At 48.1% G+C, this 9,711-nt stretch overlaps 1 pseudogene; it reads right to left on the reverse strand.

The window, feature by feature from the left end:
• Positions 1-7,024, reverse strand: part of LOC140722893 (uncharacterized) — a 29,385-nt pseudogene extending 22,361 nt beyond the window's left edge.
• Positions 7,025-9,711: the final 2,687 nt, after the last annotated feature.

Genomic DNA, 9,711 nt, shown 5'->3' on the forward strand with positions numbered 1-9,711 from the left:
TCTACCCCATCTAGTCCTTTTACAGTATGGGAGTCCCAGTCAATATACGGAAAGTTAAAATCACTTACAATATCAACTTTTGTTACTTGGTATAGTCTATGAACTCTCTACAAATTGGTTCCTCTAAATCCCTCAGACTGTTGGGTGCAACCAATTCCCAGTAATGCCTATGATATCATAATTCCATGCCCTGGGCTCATCTGGCTTTCCTACAATGCTTCTTGCATCGTGATTTCCACAGCTCAACACATCCACCACACCATGTTCAAGCATTTGATTGCTGACTGTATCTGAGGTCTGAACAACATCTGTCTGGTGTCAAGAAAACAACCTCTCCCTCAATGTCAGAAAAACCTCTGACGCTGAATTTTGCGGTGAGGATGCAGGAAAGGTTTTCTTCTGATGACTCTTACATGAAGGTCATATTTGTGCAGGTGTTGCTGCAGAGTAGAACAGCGCACCACCACCCCAGAGTCTGCTACATCTTCCTGAATGTTTTTTTACATCAAACAGGGGTTTTGATTTCCCTTTCTAGCAATCCAATGAGTAGTTCTCTCATAAAATTTTCTTGGTCTTCCAGACATCAACTTGATCTCCACCGTTCCTGTTAACTGCCATTTCTTAATTACATTGCGAACTGAGTTAACGGCTACCTGAAAATGCTTTGCTATCTTCTTATAGCCTTCTCCTGCGTTGTGAGCATCAATTATTTTAAATTTCAGAGTGCCAGGCAGCTGCTTAGAGGAGCCCATGGCTGCTGATGGTTGGGACAAGGTTTGAGGGGTCAGGGTATTTATGAAGCTTTGCGATTTGCATAACCTGGCCTGTCCTAACGATGACTGTGAACAAGCCATAGCCCTAACAAGCTAACTCAGGCCTGAGACCTTGGTAAAAGTTATCTGAGAGCTCAAATCTCTTGGGGTGGCCAAACTTTTCCATGGTGCTCCTTTCCTTTTTCTCACTCGAAAATTGTACAAAACAGAAATAATACACTAAATTGCTTAAAATGTTGAAGAATGTTTCATCTTTAACTTTATGACTTTTGGAGACCAGTTCACCCTCTACTCACTTAACTATTCACAGTAACAGGAAGTTTGACCAGTGGTGCCCAGCCGTTTGCATACCACTGTACGGGATGAGGTGGAGAGCACGGGGTGTGATGGGAGAGAGGGGGAGGAGGAGGAGGACTGACAGAGAGTGAAGAGGGAGAATGTGAGTGGTGACTGGTAGATTTAGAGGGTGAGAAAGAGGGTCCAACAGTGTGGGATACGGGAGCCAGCAGTGAGAGTGTTTGGGAGAGTGGGGGTGGTGGAATGTAGGGAGAGAGATAGAGAGAGAGAAAGCTGGAAATGGAGGAGGTTACAGAGTGGTGGAGGTGACTGAGTGAGAGAGAAAAGTTTGATTGAGGTGAGAGGGTGCGTGAGAGCGGAGGAGATGGAGATGAGAAGGCAGAGGGTGACTGAGATTGAGAGTGAGGTGGCGGATGATAGGGGTAGGGACAGGGATTGTGGGATGGGAGAGAGAATGGAAAAGGAAGAGAAACAGAGTGGATAGAAGGGGAGAGAGTGTGAGAGAAATGAAGAGAGAGGCATGAGAGAGTGAGTAGGTGAAGAGAGACACAAGAGAGGAGTACTATTTGCTAATAGAGGAGTAGAGAGAGGTGAAAAAGGAGAGTGTGAGGAAAGGGGCGAAAGAGAGTGGGAGGCTGGTTGAGTAGCAGCATAACTGAGAGGGATAGGGAAGAGGGAAGGGAGAGGGTGAGAGGTGGTGAGGAAGCAAGGATGATTGAGAGGGGCGATGATAAGGAAGAGGTATGGGAGAGGCAAGACAGTGAGGGAGAGAGGGAGCAAGAAGGGAGGGCTGGAGTAGAGGGCCCTATGAGGAAGAGGGACTGTGAGGAGGGAGTGGTGAGGGACACGGGGTAAGTAGCCAGGGATGAGGGAGAAAGGTGAGAAGATGGTGTGTCTGATTAGAATTGTTAGACTAACTATTTATTCAGTCCCCTGTTGTAGGGTCATTAATCACATTCCATGCCCTGAGATTTATATCCGACAGTGGGGAGTCTTAACGCGTACGGTTCTGGTCTCCATATCCGACGGCGGGGAGTCTTAACGCGTACGGTTCTGGTCTCCATATCCGACGGCGGGGAGTCTTAACGCGTACGGTTCTGGTCTCCATATCCGACGGCGGGGAATCTTAACGCGTACGGTTCTGGTCTCCATATCCGACGGCGGGGAGTCTTAACGCGTACGGTTCTGGTCTCCATATCCGACGGCGGGGAGTCTTAACGCGTACGGTTCTGGTCTCCATATCCGACGGCGGGGAGTCTTAACGCGTACGGTTCTGGTCTCCATATCCGACGGCGGGGAGTCTTAACGCGTACGGTTCTGGTCTCCATATCCGACGGCGGGGAGTCTTAACGCGTACGGTTCTGGTCTCCATATCCGACGGCGGGGAGTCTTAACGCGTACGGTTCTGGTCTCCATATCCGACGGCGGGGAGTCTTAACGCGTACGGTTCTGGTCTCCATATCCGACGGCGGGGAGTCTTAACGCGTACGGTTCTGGTCTCCATATCCGACGGCGGGGAGTCTTAACGCGTACGGTTCTGGTCTCCATATCCGACAGCGGGGAGTCTTAACGCGTACGGTTCTGGTCTCCATATCCGACAGCGGGGAGTCTTAACATGTACGGTTCTGGTCTCCATATCTGACAGCGGGGAGTCAACGCATACGGTTCTGGTCTACATATCCAACAGCGGGGAGTCTTAACGCGTACGGTTCTGGTCTCCATATCCGACAGCGGGGAGTCTTAATGCGTACGGTTCTGGTCTCCATATCTGACAGCGGAGAGTCAACGCATACGGTTCTGGTCTACATATCCGACAGTGGGGAGTCTTAACACGTATGGTTCTGGTCTACATATCTGACGGGGGGATCTTCACAGCATACAGGGACCTACTGCAAATCGCAGTGCAATGCCAACCCCAGCTGATGCGGGTATTTCTCCTGTTCAGGTGGTGGTGAGGAAGGTGTTAATCTCGGGTTTGTGTAAATCGATGGCCGGTGGCAGTGGGAAAGGGTCGGGACCGAGCCGGACAGCTGGAGGCTCCGGGCTCTCCAGTCTTGCATCCCTGGTTTTAGTTTTGCACTGAGTTAGGATTGCGGGATCAGTTTGCTCTGATTCCCCAAGCTGGGAGGGTGGACGTGGGTGAAGGGGGCCTGTCTATGTGTCGGTGTGGGGTGAATGGTCAGAAGGGTGTGGGGCCACTGGGGGGACGGAGGGTGGTTGGGGTACTGTGGGTTATCGGAAGTAACATGACCTGGGTGGATGGGCAAGGGGTAAATTACGTTGTCAGCGAGGGTGGATCTGGTCCAATGAATCAGACAGCTCAGCTCGCATGTCCTTTCAGGAGGCCACAATTCCTTCGTCATCTTAATTACTGACTAATCTTCCTGTTAACATTTAGTTCGTTACAGAGCCCCAGGGCCTGCAAACAGATGATTGGTAGGAGGCAGAGTGTTATGGTGACTGCCTGTTTCTTGGACTCGAGTCCCGTGCTTAGTGACATTCCCTGGGGTTACACCCATTGCTACTTGTCTTCTATGTCAATAATTTAGTGAGAAAGTACAGGGTATGGGTAGAGAGTTTGCAGCAAGTTCAAACAATTACTCTTTTTGAAAGACAGTCAGTATAAACCCTCCCCTCTCTTTCCCTCTCCCCACTCAGAACTGACCAAAAGCTACTTCAGGAGATGCAAGATCTTGAACTGAGTAACCACTGTGAGGGAATGGGAGTGATTTCAAAGGGCTGGGCTGCTGGAAGCACATTACCAGACCTGGAGTGATTGTAAATGGGTCTGGCAGAGGCATAACTGTTACTTCTGGGCACATTCAGTTTCACTCCAACTATTTCCTACCTTCCTTTGTGCAGGTATGTAATGTCTAAAGGACCAGTGTTTGAGTAAATGAGACTCACCAAACTTTCTCCTGACTAAATCACTGGAATCTCTGAGTCAGATGGGTCCTCTCCAGTTGGTGCTCTCAATCCTCGGGCTGGTTCACTTGTTGCTGTTCCCTCGTCTTCAGTCATGGTTTGCTTCCATTTGGGGTTTTTCTTCCAATAAATCTCTCACCACATGTCTAACTTTAACATGAAAGACAATGAAGCCGATTAGCAATAAAAAGGAGAACCAAACATTTCTATTAAATGTTACTATGAACAAAACTCACTGAACATTAAACATTGAAGACTGAGCAGAAAGGAAAACACCATCCACCCGGAGACAGTGAGCATGTGTGAAGAGATTGTTACATCTGCAGATAAATGGGAGGGGCAAACAGGATCACGTGACTGGTGGGGTCTCCCACCCCAGGCAGAGGGTCCAGCTACCCACCACTCTGTGGAAAGAGACAAACTTGTCGCTTACATCTGGTCTCATCTTAAGTGTATTAGACATTTCAATCCCCAGGAAAAATGTATCGTCTATCCAACAGGTTTATTATCACCAGCATGTGGTGTAAAATTTGTTAACTTTGCAGCAGCATTTCAATGTAATACATGATATAGAAGAAAAAAAAACCAAAATAATAAAAAATTACAGTATACGTATATCTGGGACCATTGATCGTCGTGATTTTTATAAATGACCTTGATGAAGAAGTGAAGGGATGTGTTAGTAAATTTGCTGATGACACAAATGTTGGGAGTGTTGTGGATAGTGTGGGGAGCTGTCAGAAGTCACAGTGGGACACTGAAAGGATGCAAAACTGGGCTGAGAAGTCCCAAATGGAGTTCAACCCGGATAAGTTTGAAGTTGTTCAATTTGTTAGGTCAAACATGATGGCAGAATATCGCATTAATGGGAAGACTCTTCACAGTGCGGAGGATCAGAGGGATCTTGGGATCCGAGTCCATAGGACACTCAAGTCTGATATGCAGGTTGACTCTGGTCTACGGTGCATTGACCTTTATTAATTGTGTGATTGAGTTTAGGAGCCGAGAGTTTTTGTTGCAGCTATATAGGACCCTGGTCACACTCCACTGTGCTCAATTCTGGTCACCTCACTACAGGAAGAATGTGGAAATCTTAGAAAGGGTGCAGAGGAGAGTTACAAGGATGTTGCCTGGATTGGGGAGCAGGCCTTATGAGAATAGGTTGAGTGAACTCGGCTATTTCTCCTCAGAGCGACAGAGGATGAGACGTGACCTGATAGAGGTATATAAGATTATGAGAGGCATTGATCATGTGGGTAGTCAGAGGCTTTTTCCCAGGGCTGAATTGGTAACTACAAGAGGACACAGGTTTAAGGTGCTGGGGAGTAGGTACAGAGGAGATATCAGGGGTGAGTTTTTTTAGTCAGAGAGAGGTGGAGAGTGGTGTAATGGGCTGCTGGCAATGTTTATGGAGGCGGGCATGATAGGCTCTTTTCAGAGATTTTTGGATAGGTACCTGGCGGCACCGGAGGAAAATAGAGAAAAACTAGCTTAGAAAAATAGAGGGCAATGGGTAACCATTGTAATTTCTAAGGCAGGAACATGTCAGCACAACTTTGTGGGCTGAAGGGACTATACTGGGCTGTAGGTTTTCTATTATTCTATGAATAAATTAAAAATCATGCAAAAAGCAGAAATACTATATATTTAAAAAGTGAGGTCGTGTTCAAGGGTTCAATGTCTATTCGGCAATCAGAAGGCAGAGGGAAAGAAACTGTTTCTGTGTCACTAAGTGTGTGCCTTCAGGCTTCTATATCTCCCTCTTTGATGGTAACATTGAGAAAAGGGCATGCCCTGGGTGCTGGAGTTCCTTAATAATGGACGCTGCCTTTCTGAGACACTGCTTCTAATCCTTTGGTAATCTTATAAACGTCTATTCAGTCTCACCCCAGCCGGCACGGCTCCAGAGAAAACAACATAAGATTGACCAACCTCCCGTTATAGCTCAGGCCCTCTATTCCAAGCAATATCCTGGTAAACCTCTTCTGCGCCCTCTCCAAAGCCCCGATATCCTTCAGAGAATGAGAGCGACCACAACTGTATAAAACACTCCAGATGTGGCCTAATTAATCTTATAAAGCTGCAACATAACTTCCCAACTTTTGAACTCAATGATAAAGACAACCACGCCATTTGCCTTCTTAACCACCCGATCAATCTGTGCAGTCTCTTTCAGGGAGCGATGATCTCGGACTCCAAGATCCCTCTGATCATCGACACTGTTCAGGGTTTTGCATTTAACAGTGTACTGTCTCATACATTCGACCTACCGAGCTGCCAAGGTGATCATCACTAATCAAATCTCACTGACTTTTCGCAGGACCTGTTGAATTTATTGCCAAGTGCACAAGTACGGGAAGGTACAGGTACAGAGAAACACTGACTTGTGGCAGCATCACAGGCAAGTATATTCAGATAACACACGGAACACAAATTATACAATTCTCTGTCAGTAACAAGATAGAAACATGTTTTACTTCATCCTGCTAATAGGACCAGAACAACAGGGGCTGAGCGGCGGCTCATCTCAGACGGTTCGGTGTGAAGGTCTCACAACCCGGAACGACCCCGGCAGATTCTGTGAAGGAAGCGAGGCGAGGCCGCCAGTCCGGGAAAGTTCATCCCCTCCCCCTTCACGTTTCACCGATCACCTTGTGTTTCTCTCTCCCTCCCCACCCCCACCTTTTATTCTTCAGTCCTGCCGAAGGGTTTCGGCCGGTAATGTCGACTGTATTCTTCCCCTAGATTCTGCCCGGCCTGCTGAGTTCCTCCAGCATTTTGTGCGCGTTGCTCGCATTTCCAACATCTGCAGGCTTGATCTTGTTTGAATTCGGGAAAGTTAACTCACCACCCAACGTCAGACCTCCCCGCTCGGGACCGGCTTCAATACTCACCGAAGGGAAATTGTTGCTGCTGCCCCGCAGAGAATAATCCGTCTCCGGCTCCCCATCCAAGGGGGCGAGAAACCCCTCCCGATCCCGATCTCACCGCCGTCCCGCTTTCACAAAGAACGAAAAAACAACACTGCCTTTCCCGGGAATGTGAGCATGCGCAATCTGTTTATTGCGTCACGGGCGTTGGGCGGAGCCTCGGAAAATGCTAAAGATCCGCGGTAAAACAGGATCACGTGACTAGGTGACTGTTCCTCCCCCTTCACATATTGCCCGACCCACCGCCGCATTTCCCAAATTATTTCATTATTTCCCTATATTATTTCCATATTTACACCAGACACGTATTTAGTTTTTCCCTCCATATCTTCGCCGATCCCTTTTCAGCCACCCCCAGGTCACAGAGTTCTCAGGGTTATAATTTCGATTCCCATCCCATCCCGACACACAATTCAGACCCACACAGGAAATGTGCGGGTTTCAGTTAAATCAGTCGATGTTTATAAACACTTGATTATTAGCCCAGCCGTTAAACCGATAAAGCTCGAGCACAGCAGCACGTCGGTGACGTAAGACACCGCGCCCGTCAGGGCAGATCCCGGTGTGGGGAGCCCGTGTGTGACATCAGGCGAGTGGGGGGGAGCTGTGTGACGTCACCTGTGGGGAGCGCTCGTATTTAAAAGCACTTTAATGGATTTTTCGGTGGGACAACAACATTAATCACGGGTTTCATCACTGAATCCAGTGCTGTGAGATGTAAAGTCCCCTGTTATGTGTCCGGCTGTGCCGTGTTGTTGGTGGAGTGGGCAGCGTGGTGTTTGACTCGATTCGGGTCACAACACCAGAATTGCCAGCGGGGTCCACACACAGTGTATTAGTCAACAGAAAACCTCTCGTCCTTGCAGTCTTTGTCTCCCTGTAAACTCAACACCCTGACAGTGTGGACCATAGATACCCCTGCCTCTCAGAGTCAGGGAATCACTCAGACAGCTGATCGCTGAGAGGATTTATATTTATTGGTCATTAAAGTTCACCCAGATTCGTTTGGACGGATTTGATGTGGAGCTCGGGGTGTCACAGTGAAAGGGCTGGACGGTCGAACTCTCTCCGTTGTCCAAACATCCTTCCAGCTGAGGCGACACTTCAACTGTGAAACTTCCGGGGTCGTCCGTTGTGTCCGCTGTTCCCGATGCGGCCGCCTCTACACTGGTGACACCGGCTCCACCGCAGTTGTGCGGGGTAGGGTTGTTTTTGGGGGGGGGGGGGGGTGGCGGTCGACGATATTGTTCCCTTTTGTGCGGGAGGGGTGGGTTTTGGGGGTTTGATGATCGGGATGCTATTTTTTGATGCGGAGGTTGAGGTGGGAGTTTGATTTTTCTCTCTGAACGACTTTCATGCTCTTTCTTTGTTTCGTGGTTTTCCGGAGAAGAAAAAAAGCTCAAGAATTGTTTACGGATACCTGCTTTGATAATAAATTAACCTTTGAACTATCCGCTCCGAGCGGGACTTCCTGGTGTCCAAACATTTTCATTCCGATTCCCTCTGGGCAATCTATTGATGTTGAAAATGATCATTTCATGATAAGGAATGGCTACAAGTGGCACATGCAACTCGTTCATTATCTGATCCAGAAACACGTTATGCCCAGATTGAAAAAGAATTGCTCAGCATTTTGTTTCCTTGTGAGGCATTTCATCAGTTTGTGTCAGGGCAATCTTTTGATATTGAAAATGATCATAAACCTCTGATTGCATTGTTTTATGCGGGGGGTGGGGTGGGAGTGTGTTTTTTCTCTCTGATAGATGCTGCCCGGCCGGCTGAGTGGTGGTGTCAATGACCTCTGTATCAGAGAACAACACGGGTTTCTACATCCTCCTCTGAGATATAAATGTCCTCACAGTGGGTTCGGATCAGCTGGCATATCTGGAGTTTGCCGAGGGGAATGGAATAGGGAAGGGGCTGAGGAGAGAGAGTTTTAATCAGCAAACCATCGTCCGGGATGGAGGGGTACCGGAGCTGTCTGATAGATGGTTATACAGTGATTGTATTTTTAAATAATCTCACAGATGGTGACTGAGGAAGAGGCTTGTTGAGGGAGGATACCCGGAGGTGAGCAGGTCAGACACGGTATCAGGAGAGTGACAGTGATGTGATTTCCTGTGTCACGGGTACAGACAGTCGTCTCAAGTGAGGAGTTTGTGTGGAGATGCAGCTTCCCTGGAGGTGGAGGAAAGAGGACACACCAACAGGTGGAACCAGCTGTGGGAAGACATGGTTTTGTCTCCATCAGACCCTCAGTGAGATGGTTCCAGTTATAACGTGCAGGGATGAAAGCACAGTGTTCGGAGTCTGATTTAATCACTGATTCTGACACAGTGAGAGGGTTAGTTTTGCTGTAAGGCGGCAACATTAATGGAAGAAGACACAGAAACTTCATCAATTGCCAGTTGTTTAGCAAAAGTGATCAATTTGTATGTTACCTTGACAGAAACAGATATTCCCAGTGGTGACAAAGGGGTGCAGTCTGGTTTACTTCAGGTTGGAGAGGGGTGTGGAGTTTTGAAATCAATGCCTTGCATCATTAATTTAGCATGTCCGGAGTGGTGGATCACACAGCACGGAAACAGGCCTTTGGCCGGCCATACCTGTTCTGACCATCCACTCACTGTCTACACTGGTCCCATTTATCAGCACTTGGTTCATAGCCGACTGTATCTCGGCAGTTTCAATCCTCATCCTCTTCGTAAATGTTGTGAAGAGACCTGCCTCCACCACCACCTCGGGCAGTGTGTTCCAGATTCCAACTACCCTCTGAGTGAGAAATC

This window comes from Hemitrygon akajei, unplaced genomic scaffold (assembly GCF_048418815.1).
Source record: "Hemitrygon akajei unplaced genomic scaffold, sHemAka1.3 Scf000092, whole genome shotgun sequence".
NCBI lineage: Eukaryota > Metazoa > Chordata > Chondrichthyes > Myliobatiformes > Dasyatidae > Hemitrygon > Hemitrygon akajei.